The sequence below is a fragment of the Lissotriton vulgaris genome, chromosome 7, assembly GCF_964263255.1.
Source record: "Lissotriton vulgaris chromosome 7, aLisVul1.2, whole genome shotgun sequence".
In the NCBI taxonomy this organism is placed as follows: Eukaryota; Metazoa; Chordata; class Amphibia; order Caudata; family Salamandridae; genus Lissotriton; species Lissotriton vulgaris.
The window spans coordinates 513,342,719-513,364,254 of NC_141695.1; positions in this window are offsets into that span (position 1 = coordinate 513,342,719).

The following is a 21,536-nucleotide window of genomic DNA, read 5'->3' on the forward strand; positions in this document are numbered from 1 at the left end:
GGGTTAAGGCTACACACATGTTGTGTCCCTCTAGAAGGGTGGAATGCTATCCCCGTTGACAGAACTGTCGAGGGGATAGTATTCCAATTCGTATGACACCTTACTCGACATGTTTTGATAAAGCCAAACCAAAGATAGCATTTAACCGCGAGGATTATAATGCACTTAAGAGTATATGGTATGGCAATATCCCGGAACAGCTTAGGGAGCGGTTCCCGACAGCTGCAGACAGGCTCAGCTCATGCTAGAGCACCACCTCACATATTTCCACGCACTCTGCCTCCAGGATTGATGAGGCCTTCCATAGGAGTGGCTGATAGGAAAATATGTGTCCAGTTTAGGGTTAGATATAGGGATACTATATCTAAGTAAGAGGTGATTACACCAACTTACCCCAGCTGAGTGATCAGCCAGTTGTGTCAAATATGGAGGCCAGGCCAGGGGTGGCACAATACATGCTGCAGCCCCTGGTAGGCCTTGGAAGCACCTATGCACTGGGTACCTATGGTACACTACTACATGGGCTAATAAGGTGAACCAGTTCCAATTCGTAATGCACCTAAAGTGCATTGGCAGTAATTTAGAGAGAGAACAGCAGGCTGTGGGTCTGATTAGCAGGCCCACAGCCACATTAAGTCATAAACCAGTGAAGCAAAAAGCAAAAATTTGGGGTGACCATAGGATAGCAGACCCTACTCTCCTACATCCAACATTTGCTTTAATATATAGAACATTAGAATTACTAGTCCTCACACACATTAGAAATGTTTTCAAGAGTAGAACAGAGATTGACTGTAAGTAACAATGATTTGACGTTCTTTATTTATTCCGGGTTCTTCATAACAAAGAAATAATGGGGCATATTATCAAGCAATAGCGATAATTATCACTATTGCTTGGTTAGCGTGAAAAAATTATCGCAGATAAACCTTGGTATTACCAAGGTTTATCGCAAATGCGATAAAAATCGTCCGCAATGCATGAATATCGCTGAAAAGTCAGCGATATTCATGCATTAGCGAGCTAATGCTCTTAGCCATGTTATCCACCTCCCATTGGATAACATGGCTAAGAACTGCTCAGGGCAGGTGTTAGCTTTTGGAGATATTCGCTTAGCGCGAATATCTCCAAAAGTTGGTAATAGGAGATAGCGATGTTAGCGACTGTTTCCAGTCGCTAACATCTTGGCACGCCCACTTTGCATGTCATTAGTGATAAATATCACTGACATGCAAAGTGGGGCCCAAGATGGTCGCTATCTCCTACTAGCTGTCGCTAACTGGTGTTAGCGACAGCTAGGTAATAGGGAGATAATTTTATCTCCGCTTTCTTGGCTTTTAAATCCAAAAAAGCGGAGAAAACCCCCCTTGATAATATGCCCCAATGTGTTTTACACTATTGCATAGCACAGGCCTGGGGCTTTTTCAAGCCTAGAGAACAAAGTTTGAGTCAACTGGTTGCTAGGTAGCTGTCAGTCTGTCCTTGATAAACTCTCTAAAAATCAAAGTAGTCAGGCAAAAGCTAGCTATCCTGTTGGCCAAAATACCATTAGGGTTGCCATTTATCGTGTCCTCTGTTGCTGCAGTCACTGGCTTGTCTGGCGTGATACGTCTTGTGCGGTAAGCATATTTTTATCACGAATTGTGAAAAATGTGCCATTCTTGGGCAACTTTTTGCTGTAAACAGAGCATAATTATGCAAAGTGGCACAATGACATAATTTTAGGAACTGTACATAAAAAAGAATAACATAACAATTCAAAAAGTAAGTGAATTAGACAAGTCTAATCTAAATTATGCCCAGGCATACCTTATACTTAAAACAAATAAATGGACTCTAAGGGTCAGTTCTCTGGCCTCCTCCGTGGCTACAGGAACAAAAGAAGCTGCAAAATACCTTTACTTTGAAGTGTCAAGCTGACCAGTACAAAATGGACCAGACCTGGACCCTGCTGGTGTGTCTGTTGGAGTGGACCAGGCCTCCAAGTGCTGTTTGTATGGTCTTGGTACATCTGGCTGTGTCTAACTGGACTTCTCCGACCACCTCTGAAAAAGTGTGACTTAAAATGTTTTTGGACTTCAGGATCTCCAGGATCAAGTTCAATTTGTTTGTTGTATCTGACCCACACTCCATCATGCAACAATCAGAATTATACAAAGATAGTATCCCTCTTGACCTATATTTCTTTTATTTGTGGCTTTCAAAGAGCTCACATACGGGGCACATCAAAGGATGCTCTGCTACACATAAGACAAATGTTTCATATAAAATTATTTTATTTTGTATATTTATTTTTTTAGAATACTAAACAATAAACAGAAGCAACCAGCAGCTGACCAAGGTTTCGCACATCCACTTCGTCTGTTTCAGAATTATTAGGCGGTGCGGCCACTCTCACCATCCGCTGCCAAGGATGTATATCAGACCAATGGTTATGTAAGAGCAAAGAGGCGCACACAGTGAAGTCAATAGTGTAAGAGAGTCCAAAAAGAATTGTAGATCTTCAGTTCTTATTTGTAAAAGTTTTCTTTATTTTCACGTACAGCGGCACAGCCAACGCGTTTCATTCCCATTCGTGCCTTGGGAATTTCATCAGGGCATATATTAGACAATCTAGTCTGTGCGGTGTCTCTGGAGGTCGTACTTCTTCGAGAACCGTTTAAAGGACAGTCACGGTAGGTCACAATGTGTACCTGCAAAATACTTAGTGTTAGGTTCCAAGCGGAATGAAGATCCAAGTCCCCCCGAAATGTCAGGTCACTGTCGCTATGGCAAATCAATAAAGGTAGAGATTCCGGACTCCTCGGGGGAACTCCGGAGGGTAAGGGGAGTCTGAACGCTCGGAAAAATGTCCGGCTTCAATGGGGTCTGCAGAAGCGTAGTGACGCTTCTGCAGACCCCAGCCTGTCTGCTCTTTGACATAGCTAACCAGGGAATGAGCTCAAATATAAATGTGACGCCTTAAGTTGCCCTAATATGATAAGTTACCTTATTGCTTGTGATGTGCAACCCACCAACCTCAATTAATAACCCACTTTCTTAAAACGTACATACAAAAACATTTCCACAAACCTTGTCCTTGATTACCTGCACAGTCTCTCGTTTTCTCACAAGTCTCAAGTTGAACAGTTATCTGAATGCTGTTCTTGCATTCTACAACAGTGCAAGACAGACACAGGCAGCAATACTACTTCTACAGCAGCTCTTGATCTGTAGGGACCATTGGCACAACTTTACTTAGAACTTGCCGACTTGTTGTTTCTTAGTATGGCAGCACCTGTGATATCAATAACCTTCCAATGCTGCAGCCCAACTTAGCCCAGCTGCCTAGAGAATGGTGGTATGGCTGGTTGGCCTCCATTTCAGTCTGGATCTTGGGGAGTTTTCCAGCATTTTCAGTGTCCATGCTGATAAAGGCTCTTACCTGGGTAGTGACAGAGCTATTTGACTCCAAAATTGGCAGTGGCTGAACCAGTCTCCAAGTCATGTCAAACTGCTGTTCCCCGATGCTTCTTCATATTTGCAGAAAGCTTGTTGCAGGTACAATATAGAATACTTTATTGTTTGATTAATAAAAATCATTACAATGGTCACCCAGCATCACTGTTAAAAAGACATATGTCAAATAATTGCTTAAATATTAACACATAGAGCAGAAAACAGGCGTTATCTAAGTCCTGTGTTTTTGCCTACATTATTTCCTCCTAATTTTTTTAGAATCCGCCTAAATGCGTCCATTTAGTGCATTAGTACCGTCACAACAAATGGAAAAATGTAAAGTTCATCAATAAATTATCAAAAAACCTAGTAGTCTATATTTGTTCATGGTATTAAAATATTAACTTCATCTAGACAATTAAGACTTTTAAAGAAACGATTAGGAAACAATTGAGAGCTGTGGTTGTCAGTTCTAATTTGGAATCAGCTAAGGCCAAAGGACAAGACATTAGTCATTATTAAAAGCTGATGACTAATACCACTAATAGTGCAATTCCATTTGTAAAGTAAAATCCCTACATACAATAATTTAAAGGTTCCAGGGTCGCACAAGGCAGGAAACAGCAAGTAAACCATGTGCAAAATGCCAGAAACCACTGCTGTTGGGTGGTACGGTGAGGTGAGTAAATCAATAAAACAACATCAGACTTGTTCCTCCCTATTATGGTTAACAATTGTTGGCTTGCTGGCTCTCACTGTTTATAAGTCTTTTTACTGTTCTTGTGACAAACTTGGTAAACCAGATGTTAAGCAGTGGGTTATCTGGATTCATTGATGTAAGGATGGTTTGTCGACAAGTGCGGATGGTAAGTTTGTTCCATTCGATCTTTAGCAAGATCTTTAGATTGTCAAGGAGTGCAGGACAAAGACATACCACATGCTCAATTGTTTTCTTGCTGCTCCCTCACCCCCTGCACATTGCGTTGGTATTTGTGAAGAGCCAACTTGGCAAAAGACACACGAATGGCCATTCACCCATTCTGAGGGCCAAAAATCTTTTTTGCCACCGCACTGAATAGGTGCCTTACAAATGGGACACCACAGTCCCTGGCTTAAACCCTGAAACATATGAAATGGCGTGCTTACGTTGTGCCATTTGGGCTCTGTCTGAGTGGAAAGATCAGAGGTTGACGTTTCTTTTGATGTGGATTTTAAGTGCCTGTTGTGATGGATTGGAGCTCCAGATTTCTTCTGCGTCCAGGAGTTTTAAGGAGTCTTGTATATAACACTGGTAGGATCTACCAAGCTGACCGGCTGAGATTTCCTGGCCTCCATTCTTCCTTTTCAGGAGGTACGCAACTTGTTACACAGCCTGATGAATGCTCCAGCCCCTACCGCTCGGTGATCTTGGAGACCAAACTCAAGTCGTATTTGAGCGGAGGATGACGTTTTTGGAATGTTCAGCTCTTGTTTGAAGATTCTTGTTATTGTTTTGTTCACAAGGCTGTTGTCTTTCCCTTAAAATGATCTTATTGCTGTAGGTAACCCAAAGGTGATTGCCCTGGTCTTTGATAGGTTCTGTTCCAGTACGTTTTCGGTGGTGTAAAGATACAACTGATTGAGTAGTCTCTGCAAGCCGACCCTGGTGTGGCTGAGAAGGACAAGGTCATACGCATACAGTAAGTTGCTGACTCTTACCCCGGTGAGTTTTGGAGGATGAGAGTTGACTTCATCGAGTGACTCCGACAGATTGGAAATGAAAAGATTGAAAAGAAGAGGCACCAGAACACAACCTTGTTTTACTCCGCGAGATGTTTGTATTTTTCTTGAGGTATACAATCCGTCCCCAGGTTTTATGAGGATCCATGTGTTAGTGTGTAGCCCAATTATGGCTTGTAGGAGCACTGGTGGAATCCCTCATTTCCGCAGTTTGAGCCATAATTGGCTTCAGAGTACGGGGTCAAAAGCGGCCTTAAAGTCAACAAAACAGCCATTCATTAGCATTCCTGACGCTGCCACTTTGTCCAACAGGATAGATATTGCAAGCAAGTTGGTTATGGTACCTGATTTTTGCACAAATCTTGTCTGGTTGATGGGTATGAGATTTTTTTTCTAGCCTAGGACGCCACATCCTGAAGGAGCCATATGACGTAGTATGTCGATTCCACATCCAATAGAGTAATTATCCTGTAATTTTTCTGGTCTGATCTCTTACCACCTTTGTAAAATGGGTGTATAATGGTGCCACGCCAAGATTCAGGTGATACCTGGTTAGTTCAGCAGTAAGATAATAGGGGTGCCAGTTGTTTGGCCCAGAATTCTGTGTCCTGTTTATACAGAGCCTGGGGTAGACCATTTGCCCAAAGAGCTCCATCTGATTGATATAATGTGTGCTGTTCTTTCTGTTTGAATTTCTAGTGTTACGGGTGCCCATAGAGGTGGTTCTTCATGCTGGAGCAGCGATTTAGTATCAGTTGCCGATGGCATCCTTATGTTTGATTCAACAGGTTTCTCGGGTGTCCCAACATGTGTTGTACCTAGCGGTTGGCATAGGTTGATGTGCGGGGCAATAGCTGGAGGTTTGGCTAGTGGACCTTTTTCTTTTTCTGATTCTTCAAAATGGGTTGTTAGAAAGGATACCCATTCAGTTCAGAGATGTTAGCACTACTTTGTCCACCTAGTTTTTGTGTTTTTGAATTTACAAGCGACCAGAAAGATTTTGGGTTATGGTTTTTACTTGCATGTATCAGTTTTAACCAGAACTGTTTGGAGCGCTTATTTTTCTCTAGAAATATTGTTTGTCGAAGTGCTTTTTGATCTTGCTTATATGTATTGAATATGTGATCTTCCCCCGGGTGCCTACGTGCTTGTCTTAGCGCACTATTGCGTATTGATTTTAATTTCTTAATTTCAGTTGTTATCTTTGCTGAATTACCTTTTTTGGGTTTTTTTGGTTTTTCGTGTGGTTTGTGGGAAGTTTTTAAGCAGTTCCCGGGAGAAGAGTTACCGGGCTATAGTAGGCGGGAATACATCAATGCTCCTGGAGCCTTGCAGGGCTCTGCATTTGGTACAATTGGATCTGACCATTTCAACCTTTTGAGGTTTTCAGTGTGAATTGCTCCTGAAGTCAGGCTTGTTGCGGCATGTTGTGCAATGTGCTACGTGGAATGACATAGTAATCACTAGAGGACGATTATCGCTGTCACCTTGTGCAGCTATGGTGTAATTTTAGATCAAAGGGAGAATTTCCTTGTTGCAGATGGTGTAATCTAGAAAGGAATGAGTACGAGCATTAGATCTTGTCCAGTTTTGTGGACTATCCATGGGGAAGCCATTGTTGCAGTTTATTAGAACTGTCAACCTTAGGGTGATCTTTCCCCAAATGTTTTGTCTACTCCCCTCATGTTTTTGCTAAAATGTGTTTTTGTTGGCTTCAGGATTCTGTGCACTTTATCACTGATAACCAGTGGTAAAGTGCTTGTCCTCACTCCTTAAAACATGGTGCTGTTGTTGAGTTCCCTGTGGGGCCCACTGTAGTTGTCCCCTATGTTAGTCTAACTGTAAGCTTCAAGTCGCTTTTGCTTTGCACCTGTTACAAAGTAACAGGTTTGTTTTTGTGCCACGCTATTAGTTTAGAAATAAGCTGCACATGATATGTTATTAAGCTCTTCTGCTGGGATTCAGGCTGAGCATTTAGTACAAGGTTGAACAACATTGTGCCCTGTTTTTCTCTGTGGTTGTTTACTAACAGATTTTAACACATAAACATAATACCAGACACAGCTGCTATTTTCCAGCATGGCATTTCTTATCATATAGTCTTAGACCTGCTATTTTCCAAATAGATAGGAGACTTTCTAGCAGAGGAAAGGTCCAGGAACAAGCATGACAGCTCTGCACAATCTTAGATGCAGACCAGTTAATCAAATGCCAGGTATGGGGCTCAGCTCTAATCCCAGAGATCACTGATATATCACTGTGTGCAAGTCTTGAGGTTAGGCTTAGGCAAAATATATAATTTGCCATGATAGGGCTTTTCATTGTATAGAATGTATTAGTAATGTTAATTGCTCTGCTCAGTTGCATATGTTTTCTAATTGCAGCTCAGTTGCTACATGATTGAGCACAATAGTTTCAATAAATATTGTAAACTTTCCTTGTGTCTTTCTTTTGTCTACTATAGACATGTATGAGGGAGAGAACAACAGTTGATAATCTATTACCACGATTCCCTGAGGGGACTAGAGCGTTGTGTTCTGAGGTGCTGTGGGAAGCTGGCTCGCTATATAGTGTACTAAAACAAAGTACACTGTGCAGAGAGTGCAGTGTGAACCAGATTGGTAAACAGAGATAAAATTAGATTATACTAAAGCTCTTTTTGTGTTTGTGTGGGTGAGCAGTTAGGCGTATCAGAGGGTAGTTCTAAGTATTTGTTGTACTCTCAAATGCAATAAATGATGAATAAATCCATGACTAATTAGCAAAAATGCAAAAAGAACAATTAAAGGGCAGAATGCAGACCAAAGCCATACATTCACCCCAGGACTGAGATCTGACCCTAAATCCATTGTTTGTTTGCTCCCCCATGCCATTCCAGTTTGAACCCAGCCATCTGCAAATCAGTCTTGACCCTGCCCCCAATTGGAACAGTCCAGCCTGAACTGCCAGGCAATGTCCTCCCTGGACTGGAATCAAGCATCCTAGGACCGGTTTCGAAGTGTCACCCCTCATCAGCTAGGATAGCTTGACTCCAGTGGCATGGAGAATACGGGACCCAAGTCTGGTCATACCCGTCCCACTCGTGGTGACAAAAGCAAAAAGAACAATTGATGAACAGAATGCAGAACAATGTCCTACATTCACCCCAGTACAGCGATCTGGGCCTAAATCCATCGTTTTTTTGCTGCCCATGCCATTCCAGTTTGAACACAGCCATATGCAAATCAGTCCTGAGGCTGCGCCCAATGGGAACAGTCCAGCCAGAACTGCAAGGCAGGGTCCTCCCTGGACTGGAAACAAGCATCTTAGGACCGGTTTCGGGGTTTCACCCCTCATCAGCCAGGATAGCTTGACTCAAGTTGCAATTAGCAAAAATAACATCGACTTTTCTATAATTTTTCAGACCAAGAACTTTGTTCTACAGCAAGTACTTTTCAAGATATACATTTTTCAAGTTCACAAAATAAACCACTTTTGTGAGTAAAAACGCTTCATTGAAGTCAATGGGAGAAAATAGAAAAATTTATATAAAATCACACAGTTGGATTTTGAGGTTCACCTTCTTGATTTAGGTAAGTAGGAAGGCCAGGTACAATGTTCCACCTGCGGATTCTCAGGAACTTCCCGGATTCGGCCGGGGGCAGGATGCTGCAGTCATTAGAAGCTGGTGAGCTATGAAGAAGAAGGCCAACTGAAAACACACTGCACAAGGGAACTAAAAGAAAAGTCTGAGGGTGCCATCTTGAGTGAGCAGATCGCAAGGGCCTCAGGACCACAGCAGCATTGCTGATTCATCGGTACCCAGACTAGGTGGACTTGTTGCACAGCAGATATGTCAACTGGGGGTTTGCGTCAAGATGTTTTCACAGTCAGGGGCAGGCAGTTTGCAGGGACAATTGCAGGACAGCTGGGGTACTTATGACATGGGTCTCAGGGGTCTCGATATCCCTCAATGAGTGCTTGCTTCCTGGGCAGTAGGAGTCCAGGATGGGGTACAGTACCCCAGGTATTGTGCGGCCCGGCTCCGGTAGGTCCTGGTGTCTCCAAACTCGGTGGGGAGACAGATCTGACCCTCTGGAGCTGATGTACCTATTTTTGCTTGAATGTTGCATCAGAGTCACTGGAGAGCAGCAAGTTGGTAAACCGGACTCTGCTGGTTCGGTGCCTGTGGTCTGCAGAAGAGTAGTTCCTCTCCCCCAAGGCAGTTCTCTAGTGATTAGCGAAGTGCTGAGGGAACTCTGGTGGTTCGCACAGCAGCAAGACGAGACAGCACACCACAATTGTTGAGTCCTGGAAGCAGCAGACAAGGTTTTGCATCAAAAGCCTGCAGCAGGTCTTCTTTTCTTGGGTCAGCAGCTCATTCTTTGTCCATATCTTTTTTGTGTCTATCAAATCCGAAGTTAAGGGTCCAGGGGTGCCACCTAAATACTCAATTTAGGGGTGTTACAGGGGGATCCAGGTAGTAGCCAATGCGCTCCTTACCTTTAGGGTTTCTACACCCTCTAAGGGACCATTTCTTTTTGACGATTGTGCACAACCCTGACCCTAATTGCTACTTCCCTCTCAAATCAAGATGAAGCTAAATGAAGAGTGATCTCCACTTCACCCTCCCCACCTTAGGGGTGGTCTGGGCTGGATGACAGACCCACTTCCTAATTTCACTATTTTTCCTACTTGTCCTCCCACCAAATGTGGAGCAGGAAAGGTGGGTTGGCATTGTCCACTATCTGGAGATGCCTGTGCTGCATTTCAAAGGTGGCATTGCCGTTGAAGCTTCTTGCCTTGCAATGCCATTCCAGCCTGGAGGATATGTGATGTACCTCCACCTAGAGCAGGCTTTGTTCCTGGCCTCTGAGAGTGCAGGCTCTCACACCATGAGGTCAGAAACATGTCTGGTGATGGCAGGCTGGCTAAGACTAGTCAGAGACCACACCAGTATTTGTTAGGTGTCCAAGGCACCCTCTAAGGTGTCTCCTGTGTGCATTTATTAATAAATCCAACTCTGGCATCAGTGAGGATTTAAGACGAAATGTTTGGTACCAAACATCTTACGGTACAGTGAAGTCATCATGGAGCTAGGAAACTTGTGATGACAAGTATCCAGCCCATGTACAATCTAGGGCTTCCCTGTGCACTTACAATATCCAAGAATTGACGTAGATAGTATGGGGTAATGTCTGCTCATGCAGATCTGTCCACACACGGGATAAAGAGCACCCTGCCTTAGGGCTGTTAGGCCTGCAGTAGGGTTAACTTACCTATACCTCATGCAGTGTCTGTGGACGTAACACACAGGACTGTGTGCCATGTCGACTCTTCAGTTTTCTCTTCACCAAGACACGCAGCCTGCAGTAGCAGTTTGTATGGTCTTGGTGTGAGGTCCCTAGGGTGGCACAATATGTGCTGCAGCCCTAGCGAATTCTATTCAGTCTCAATGCCCCAAGGTTCCAGGTGTACTGTCATATGGATACTTTGTTACATATATTGCGTTAAGTTAGCATGAGTGTATTACATGTTTAAACAGCCGTTTTTCCTTTGGCTTCAGTTTTGCACACGACACCTACTTGTTGTTGTCGCTTTCACCCTAGAAGCGGTGAGGTGGTTTATTTGGAATAATATGTTATTTCTATGCTATCAGCTTTGCCTGGTACACTTGGTACAACTGTCTGCACACTGAGAGCTGAACAGTCTAAGATTAACCTAACACAAGGTTGCTGGAAGGCCTGATCCTCGCACCACATTAGACATAACACAAATAATGTTGATGCCAACATTTTGGGCTCTACGCGGGTTTTAAGATAGAGTTACACGGAATGAACGACACACTTGGTGCTGCGCATGAAGAGAGCTGGTAGCTGTTGATGTGATCTACTCCTACTGACATTTAGAGGTATGGGGCCGCCCTGCTAAAGCCCGAATGAGACCTTCATATATATAAAATAATATGATAAATAGGGTGCGCGAAATATAGGTGATATAGATTTCTATAGATTTTGCATTATAACATGCTATCACCATTTGCTTACTATGGATTAGTGACTATGCTACTGACTCTGATTTTTATAATCTGCATTTTGGTATTATACAAGATACTGCGTTTGAGGACTTTGCATTGAATAATAAATATTTCAAACTTGCACTTGTGTTCTTTGACTCTCAGTTTTGGTTTGAAATGATTATATAACGAAAGAGTGTTCATGTGTTCCACGATTCCTGAGGTATTCTAAAGTTCATGTTCTGGTCTGTCTAAGACATGGATCATTCCATAATGAGCCATGAGACACTGTAGCTAGCTAGGTAAGGGGATTTCTGATACTGAGATGAGTTTTGGATCATCCTAACTCACTGAGGTTCTAGATCTCTATGCACAGTTCTGTGAGAGAACGGAAACGTTGTTGGCCTTAAAGCATGACACTTGAGTAGTATATCATTCAAACCTTGACACCTTCATTCCCGTTTCCGGTAAACGGTGGTGTCGGAAAAACCTACCTATTTTTTAAATGGGTCTTTTCAAGCTTGAATTCTTCTAAAAACGGTTTCTTTGAATTACTACCCAGTTGTGCTACAAAGTGTTCTTTGTTTTTTTTTCCTCTTCCTGTGCTACCATGGCCGTGGACATACCGCAGCATAGCCGCGTCGCGGTTCGCGACCACTTGCGGGCATATAATGTCCCTGTGGAAGGCTTGGCTGTGGTTCTAGTGGTGAGTGCGGAACATGCATACCCGTACGAATTGTTTTATTCCTGGGTGACATTTCCGGAAGTGGACGCTAATTCGGGTGTCTTCCATTCATACACTGCCTCGGCTGTACCGGCGGCTTATGCTCCGTACAGGGCACTGGAAGTACCTATCGATGCTTGGCAGCACGGAGTTTGGTTTGGTGGCACCCTACCCCATTCTTTAACGGCTCCGAGGTTAGGTCCTTTGTCCATTCCGGGCACAAATTGGCCCGCTTTGGGTGGATTTACTCCTCACCCTAATCGCGCTACTTGCAGTGTAGCTGAGCTGCGGCGTCTTCATGAAGTCGCGGTTGGAGTGATTAGGGCGCTGGTTCATTACATTGGTCGTAATGTTCATGGCGCAGCCCCCGCAGGTGCGCAGCTTCGAGCGGAACAGGCTGGTTTGAAAATCAGTCCTGTCTTGGTGAATTCCGTTATGGGCAAGAAGCCCCAGGATAAGGATGATTTTCCTTACTGGCTTGCCGAGAAATTCGACCAGCTGGAGGCTGTGTTTCCTAATACGACTCCGGGTGAAAAACACCGGATTCTTACGCTTAGTTTACCGAAAGATTTAGCCCCTGAACTTGCTGACTGTGAAACTTGGGGTAAGACTTTTGCAGCGGTTTACTCGAGGTGCTATGGCACCCCGTCTGTGTCAAACCTTTCTGCGGTCCTTAAACGTGTTCAGGATGATCACGGACCGGAGTCGGCGGTTGAATTAGGTATGCGCCTGAGCGGCTCGTTTGAGACGGTTTGCGGTCTTATCCTTGCGAATGTCAAGGGGGATGCAGTGAACTTTCAGGTGGCCAATGCTCTGGCGTTAATTCCCGATGCCGAGAAACCCCGTCAGCTGGCAAGAATTATTGTGGCGGCTTATAAAATGGTTGGCCGCACTTCTAAGGGTTTAAAGGCTTTTTCTGAAAAAGAGAAGAAGCAGCCCCAGGGACAGTCTTCGGAAGCGGGTGGACAACCCAAGTCCAAAAAACAAAATTGGCCTAAAAAGCAGAATCAGGGTAAGCAACAACAACAGCAGACACAGGTTTCTAGTCCTACGCCTTCGCAGCCTGCGCAGTCAGATCGAGTTTATGATTTGCGCGATCGCGCGACGATTAAATCGCCTGAGAGATTTTAGGCTTCTGACCAACGCTCTCCTCGTTCCTTTCAGGACTCATCGGCTCCGTCAACCGGTGGTGGAGGGGGCAGCAGGGGCAGGGGTGGCCAGCAAGGACGTGGCCAGCCCCGCACGCGAAGTGAAGGGGATCAGCGGGACGACTCTACGCCAAAGAGACCGCAGTTTGCCAAGAAGAAAGTCGCAGCCTTAACGGCGCATCGATATGCCCCAGATAGTGAGAACACGGCTTCGGAATCTGACGTGGGCTCTGACCTTGCTGGACAGCGCGGCGGAGATTACCATAGTGAGAGAGGCCCTCCGTCCACTGTTGAAGGTGACAGCGACTGAAACTTTTATTGTGATTGAAACGGCTGATACACATGTTGCTCCCCCTGAAAGACTTTTTGAAATTGTCCTGTTAATTGAAGGTGACATGCAGCGAACTGTAAAAGGGGTATTTTGGGAAAATCTTTCGGATACGTATGACATTTTGCTTTCGGAGGCTGACTGGCCCCCACCTTTTGTTCTCGCAGCTCCGCGAGGGGAGGAGGTGATCCTCCCCAGTTTCGCGCACACTGTATCGAGAGTGGAAGCGCTGCATTTTGCAGAAGAGTGGGCTCTGGCGCTGGCGCCGGCTGTGTACCGAAATCAGTGTGGCTGGGATAAATTGTCCCCTAGCCATGAGATTCCTTTACGGTCACAGCCGCAGCCACAACCCCAGTATCCCATACGGCGTGAAGCTAAAGCTTCGGTCGCGGCTATCCTTGAACAATTGGAATATCAAGGTGTAATTGAAACGTGTGTGTCACCAATAAATAATCCCCTTTTTACTGTTAACAAGCCGGACGGCTCATATCGTCTGGTTTTGGATTACCGGCATTTGAACTCGCATTGCCGTAACTGTGCGGTACAGAATACTCACGGCTCTGCCCTAGTGAATAGTCTTGAGCGTAAACGGTTCAAAACCACGCTTGACATTTCCAATGGTTTTTATGCACATAGATTAGATGGTCTAAGTTCCCAATGGACCAGTTTTACGTGCGGCGGCGTACAAAAAATGTTTAAACGACTCCCAATGGGATATAAGAATAGTCCTGGAGTGTTTTCCGCCCGCATAGTCTCTCTTTTGGAGAGCTTCGATCCAGTTGCATGTTCGTATGTGGATGACATTTATCTCACAGACGACGAACTTTGGGTGCATCTGTGTCGAGTAAATAGCATAATTTGTAACTTTGCAGACATGGGTTACAAGTTTAACTTTGCAAAATCACACATTGCGGAGTACACAGTGTTGTTTCTGGGTTATGAACTTAACCACGAAGGAAAGGGGTTGGCTCCTAACTTCCTGGAGAAATGCGCGCAGTTGCGCTCTCCGACAACACTAAAAAAATTACAGTCTTTACTGGGTTTTTTAAATTTCGGGAGGACATACATTCCGGAATATGCCCAGCGTATCAAGCCTTTATATGCCTTGGTACAACCATCTTTTTCCAAATCATGCTGGCTGCCTGAGCATTCAGCCATTCTGCAGTCTTTGCAGGCTGATTTGCTCGCTTCTGACTACTTACAGACTCGTGATAACCAGACCAACCTGGTGATAAGAATTATCCCTGGGACGGTGGGTTTCACGTACCTGACTTTTAATGAGGGGGATACTGTACCTATTGCTTACAAGTCACACTTGTACACTTCGGCTGAACTGCGTTTTTCCACGGTGGAGAAAGTTTTAACGGCTGTGCAGATGGCAATTCTTAAGGAACGTGCCCTGTCGCAGGGAAAGCGCATGTTGGTTGTTACCCCGTGTCCTGCCTTGGAGGCGGTCACGAAAGCCAGTGTACCGAATTCTAAAGCTTTGCACCCTCGGTGGATTCAGTGGGCTACATCCTTGACATCCCAGGATGTCACGTTTATTTTTGACGCCGCTTTACGGTCGCAGGAGTATTTACAGTATGAATTTGTTCATCCTGCTCCTTTAGCGATGCGGCCGTTGGAGGATTTCCATTGTATCATTTACACTGATGGTTCGGCGCAGGTTGCGCATGGCTCTAAACATGCCTACGTTTCCGCTTGCGCCATTGTAGTCGGTGCCATGGTGAACGATGAGTTCAAGTCCAGTGTTGTGCACACGCAAACACTAGGGGACTGCACCGCACAATTAGCAGAACTTCGTGCTCTTATGCTCGCATTGGGGTACGCTGATCCTTGTGTGACGACTTTAATCGTAAGTGATTCTTACTACTGTGTCCAGTCTTACAATGAGAACTTGTTCTTTTGGATTCAGAATGATTTTCGTGATTCCAAAGGTAGCACAATAAAACATAAAATGATCTGGGTCCGAGTGGCGGAACTTAAAGAGAAACTGCCGCTCGTGTTTGTGATTCATACTCTCGGCCACCAGCGCGTGGGGGTCCACGCTGTTGGTAATTCGCTTGCTGATGAGGCAGCGAAGTCTGCGGTATCGAAATACTTGGTTGCAGCAGTCACGAGGTCCAAAAGCAAAATAGATGATGACATCTTGGCGGCTGTTGCTGCCACGGAGAAGGGAGGTAAATATCCTGCGGGGTTCCCTTCGAAGTACACATACCACTTAAGTCCCGATAAGGTTCCTTATGTGAAAATTCCTGAAGTTGGAGAGCGTCTAGTTCCCAACTCGGATCGCAGAGCTTCTCTGATTACAGCGGCTCATGAAGGTGTGGCGTCTGCGCATGCGGGCGTCTCGGCCACTGTAACTCAGCTACAACAGAGGTTCTGGTGGCGGGGACTGTACAAACAGACGCGTGAATATGTCCTTATGTGTGACATTTGTCAGCAGATCAAGCCTTCTACTGCTGCGCGTCCGCCTCAGACACAGTTGTACATCTCTAATAAACCGCTTGGTTGCGTTTATTTGGATCACTGCGGTCCTTTTTCTTCTGATACTGCGTATAAATACATCTTAGTAGCAGTTGACTCATGCACACGCTTTGTGTGGGTATGGCCGCATCGAAGCGCTGATTCGCGAACTGTCATTAAGGATTTGCGTGTCTTTGTGGGAATCTTTGCTTGTGGTGCTTTCCATTCGGACCAGGGTCCGGCTTTCGCCTCTAAGGCGTATAAGGATGCTATGGTTTCGTTGGGAGTACAGGTGAAGTTTTCAAGTCCCTACAGGCCTGAGGGCAATTCTGTAGTAAAAAGAATGAACCGCGACTTAAAGCAATCTTTGACAGCCCGTGTTATAGGCACTGGTAGAAACTGGCTGACCCACCTGGAGTTCTGGACTTTTTGGTTCCGTCCAGAGGTGTCAGGGAACAACACCCAAAGACCCCGGAGTTCCACCTGCCTTGGTGCACAAATGAACAGAAACACAGGCTTCTCGATGGTGGCGTCAAAGACCAAAGGTTTATTACTGCAGGGACACAGAAGTCACAGAAACTACGCATGGGCAGTAACTAGGAGCCTGTTCGAATTGTACAAAGAGGGTTGCTCCTTATATACTAAATTTTGGCCTTTAGGCGAATTCTTCACATGTTAGTACATTCCCAAACCTTTGTGTCATGAACAATAAATATTTGGCGTACACAGGAATCATCGACAATATCTGATGACAAAACATTACGAACGAGGGGTTCCCACCTTTCCATCATAATCCCATGTCAACTTTTCATTCAAGAGCCGGACCGCCTCATCGTAAATTTCGTTACCTCCCCCTAATAAAGGCCCAGAAGGAAAGGAGCAGAGCCAGGTGCAGAAGATAGAAAAGCAGGATAAGAGATGTTTGTGGGTTGTAAATGGGCAAGGCTACCGGCTTCGGCCTCCTAATCGTGATCAGGACAATGGACACGAAGACCAGTTTGGCAGGGCTGGCCTCGGGCAGAGGAGACAGCCTTTGTCGAGTCATGCAGCTACAGCGTGATCTGGTTTAAGGTGCACGTGTCATGTAAGAGGTGAATCTCCGGCTAAGGCTACGTGTCCTTAATCGAAATGAAGTGATTAAAGGCTATTGCGTATGTGAGGGCAAGAAACACAAAATGGCGGCCATGATCTAAGATGGATGCCGTGGGTAGATCAGAAATGTGTTTATAAAAGGAGTGCTCTTGCTCGTAGCGTAGCGAAAACACCAGGATATACTAAATGGATCATTTGCGGTTCGCTGATACCAATATTATGTATTTCCGACAATATTGAAAACACAGGTTCAAATCGTCACGGAACCTCAGACCCTCCTTTTGCCCTTACATAGGCAATTACTCAGTCTACGTCAGAGTCTAATTCTATGCTCATCAGGTCAGTGACATGCTGTTGTATCATCATCCTTTCTCGTGCCTTTTCTCCAAACGCAGGTGGTTTCCTAAAACAAGTTGCAGCACAAAGACTACACAGAGCAGGACCACACTGGATAATCAGACAACATGAGAATAGGAATACTAAGATGACACCAATGACCATCAGAACCTTCCATCCCCACGCTGATATCAGAGTCCAAAACCACTCCATGAAGGACCAGTTTCCCTTGTCTACGTGAATAGAGTCGGAAATCTTGTGTAGCTTAGAGATCGCCTCATAGACTGTTGGAGCATTATTAGGAATAAAGACACAGCAGCTCGATTGGATCATTCTGCATACCCCACCTCGATCTGCAAGTATAACGTCTAGAACCATACGGTTCTGCAACGTCATGAGTCTATCCGCCTGAAGCTCAGCTGTCAAATTGCTAAGGGCACCAGCAGTTTCGGTAATAGTAGATTCAACTACCCGTGTTAGCTGACGTATGTTTCTACTATTGGCCATAGGCCCCCAGAACGGAAGGAAGCCTTTGAAAAAGTCTCCAGCTTCCTGACCAGCAGTATCTTCCTTGCTGAAGACACCTCTCGCTACTCTGGTTCTGTGGTAATCAGATGAAGCAGTGTATGTCGGAGGCAACAATCGAGCAATATAGCATGATCCTGAAAAGTCGGCAGGCAACCATGTATAAGCTCTATCTCGACAGATGAAGTAGGTACCCCTAGCAGTAAGAAAGGCAGGGGAAGAGTTAGCCGGAAACACATAAGTCTCTACGCACTCACTCCTCCCTAGCTGAGCTCTCGGATTCCTCCCATTCCCTTGCAAACAGACCTGACCTCGGTGAGGTACGACCCAGATTGGAGTTGAGCTTTTACGCTTGCTCTCTTCTAAACTAAGGCGATACTCTGAAGTATTCCAACTTAAATACACTCGCAATTCGTCTCTAGGGTATGATGGAGTATTATTGACGTCCTTGATCATGTCAATAATTCCCTGGACTAAAGCTTTGTTGGCAGAGTTATATTTAGTGGAACGTGGTGGACGTGGAGGATAGGTCTCAAGGGCATAAGCAAAGATGGTTTGAAGGGCCTGAAATGATCCATTGTAGCTGAAAGGCAAAACCAGATAGGGAATACCTTTATCCATAGTGTGGGGTATCAAGCCACACACCCAGCAGTCTGTAGTGTTAACTACCAGTTGGTGTTGGTGCAAGAGCTGTACAAAAGTGTTGTTAATGAACTCTGAGCATCGGGCTTGCTCATGTTCGGGAAACGAATGGAAAGAGTGTATAGAAGAAACAGTAGAAGTAGCAGGATCAAGGGGAGGTACTGTAGTTACTGGCACAAAAATCTAATTTATACTGAAGACGATTCCACCCACCAACGTTATCAAAATAATCAAGAATGTAATGGCACATTGCATCAAAAAGCATTTGCTATGAAGAATTCTATAAAGTCTGTTTCTGCGAACATAAATCACATTTTCTCGTTGCAGCGCAGGAAGCTCCATCTTCTACAATCCGCTCGCGACCACTGATGATGTGTACGTAGGTGAAAATGCCTCTATCAGCCCTGGGAGTTCCCAGAACCAACAGAAAGATCGACCTTGTGTCAGACCCCTGCAAATTCAACTAGGCACACAGCCACGACCCTACGGCTACCCAGACGGCAAGGCAATTTAAAAATAATAAAACAAATAGCAAACTTCCTGGCTGAAGGCAAAAGTTCAAAATTTAAAAATATCACAATAGGCAGTTGCCTGCTTTATTTGTCCATTTTACGGTTTTGTAAGTTATATCTCTGCTTCGCAGGTACTGTCTGATCAGCAAATAGCGTTTCACTAGTAGCTGTTGCAGTGTTCAAGTTTGCAGATGACAGAGTTCTTTCTGATGCAGGGGACAAATGTTCAGTGTTCGAAAGAGTCTTTTCTGGAGGAGAGTCAGAGCTTGGAGTGTCAGTGATCAATTCGGCATCGCTGAAAGGGATGAATTTTGTCGGGCTTTCAAATTCGGAGGAACCAATTCCCTTCTTCACCCAGTCGTCGTAAGGAAGTGGCAAAGGCACACGCTTTACATGGGATGCATGCACCCAGTGCTTGCGTCCAGCCACACGAACCGCTGTCCTCGTTGCCAGTAGGATTTGGAAGGGGCCGACAAATCTCGGCTGAAGGTTCTTCGTCCTCGCAAAGTTCTTGATGACAACGAACTCGCCTGGTTTCAGCTGATGCCCTGGACTCTCCGGAGGCTTTGGCAAAGCATCGAAAACCTGTTGGTGAATAAGACTCAATTTAGCAGTCAAGTCATAAAGGTAGTCTATCAACATAGGATATTCTAGGGAACAAAACTTTTTAGGCCTCGGCACGCCCCAAATATTTGCCGGGCGGCCAAAAATTATTTCGTAGGGACTAAGCCCCACTCTAGAATGTACAGTTGCTCTCGTTGATAACAAAGCCAAAGGAAGTGCGTCTGGCCAGGCTAAACCTGTGGATGCTTGTATTTTAGCTAATTTTAGCTTAAGGGTGCCATTATAACCCTCCACTAAACCAGCAGACTGGGGATGGTTCGCACTGTGGAATTTTTGTTTCAGCCCTAGACCAGCACACACACTCTGCATAACTTTCCCTATAAACTCACTTCCGTTATCTGACCATACAATCCGTGGCATTCCGTACCTAGGGAAATATTCTTTGAGAAGAATCTTGGCAGTTGATAGGGCAGTATTGTCCTTTAGTGGATATGCTTTGATCCACCTGGAAAAAGCACAAACTACCACCAGGACATACTTCAAATTATTGCAGCGCTCCATGTGAATGAAGTCTAACTGAATCACTTCAAAGGGGCAGGAAGGAGGAGCGAAATGACCAGCTGGAGTTGGAGTTCCCTTGCCAGGATTATGCATCAGGCATACCATACAATTTTTCACCACTCTCTCTGCACACTTACTGATCCCATCATTCTTCCAGACTGGAGCCAACATCTTACAAATTCCTTTAGAACTTATGTGCGCTACTCCATGCGCCATTGTCACCACTGCAAGCACATACGCGTCAGGCAACATCCAACGTTGCTGTTCTGTCAAATCAATCCAACATCCATTCGAATCCAACTTGCCCATACTTTCTCTCCATACACGTTTTTCTTCCTCAGTTGCTTCTTTCTGAATCTCTTTCACACTTTCAATAGTATCCTCACACATTCCAGAGTCAGCAATCCATCTTGCAGACGTAGCAACATACATTCTGCTCATCGTGTCTCTAGCTGTCTGTTTAGCAATTTCATCAGCAAAAGCATTCCCACGACCAACATCATCCGTGATTGCTTTATGAGCACTGCACTTTACAATCGCAACTTCAGTCGGCAAGGTTAGAGATTCCAACAAGTCGTTAACTAGCTGACCATGTTGGATCTTAGTCCCATGGGACGTAATGAAACCTCTTTCTCTCCACAAGCGGCCAAAACTATGGGCCACGCCAAATGCGTACTGACTATCTGTAAAGACATTCACTCTCTTTCCCTTAGCTAAAACACACGCTCTTGTTAGAGCTATTAATTCTGCAGCTTGGGCAGGATTCTGACTCACTCTTGCAGTCTCCACAATCGTCTTCAAAGTCGTTACTGCGTAAGCAGCAGTCACATCACCATTCTCCAATTTAAAACATGACCCGTCCACATACAGCGTACCATCTGGATCGGATAACGGAGTATCCTTTAAGTCTATTCGTCCTTTTGTCTCTTCCTCCGTTTTAAAACAACAATCATGTGGCTCGGAATCACTCGACTCTTGATCAGTCGGCAACAGCGTTGCTGGATTCAATACATTACATCTTTTGATCTGAATATGACTCGCTAGTAATGTCAGCTCGTAACCAGATAGTCTCGCACTGGTAAGGTGTTGTGTCTTCGTTCGATTCATGAGTGTATCCACTGCATGAGGAACCATGACCACTAGCATGTTGTTCATCACCAAACCAGCAGATTGTCGAATGGAAGCCGCAGCTGCCGCTGTAGCTCTCAAACAACTAGGCAACGCTCTAGCTACCGGATCTAAGGTTGATGAAAAATACGCACAAGGGCGTTGTTTATCACCGAACTTCTGTGTCAAAACACTCAACGCGCATCCTTCTCTCTCGTGAACATAGAGCGGGAATGGCTTGCTGTAATCGGGTGTACCCAATACAGGAGCTGAACACAAGGCTTTTCGTAATTCAGTAAAACTTTCTTGACATTCATCAGACCATGGCACCGGACTCGGAACATTTTTCCCAGTCAAAGCTACCAACGGTTTTGCTAAA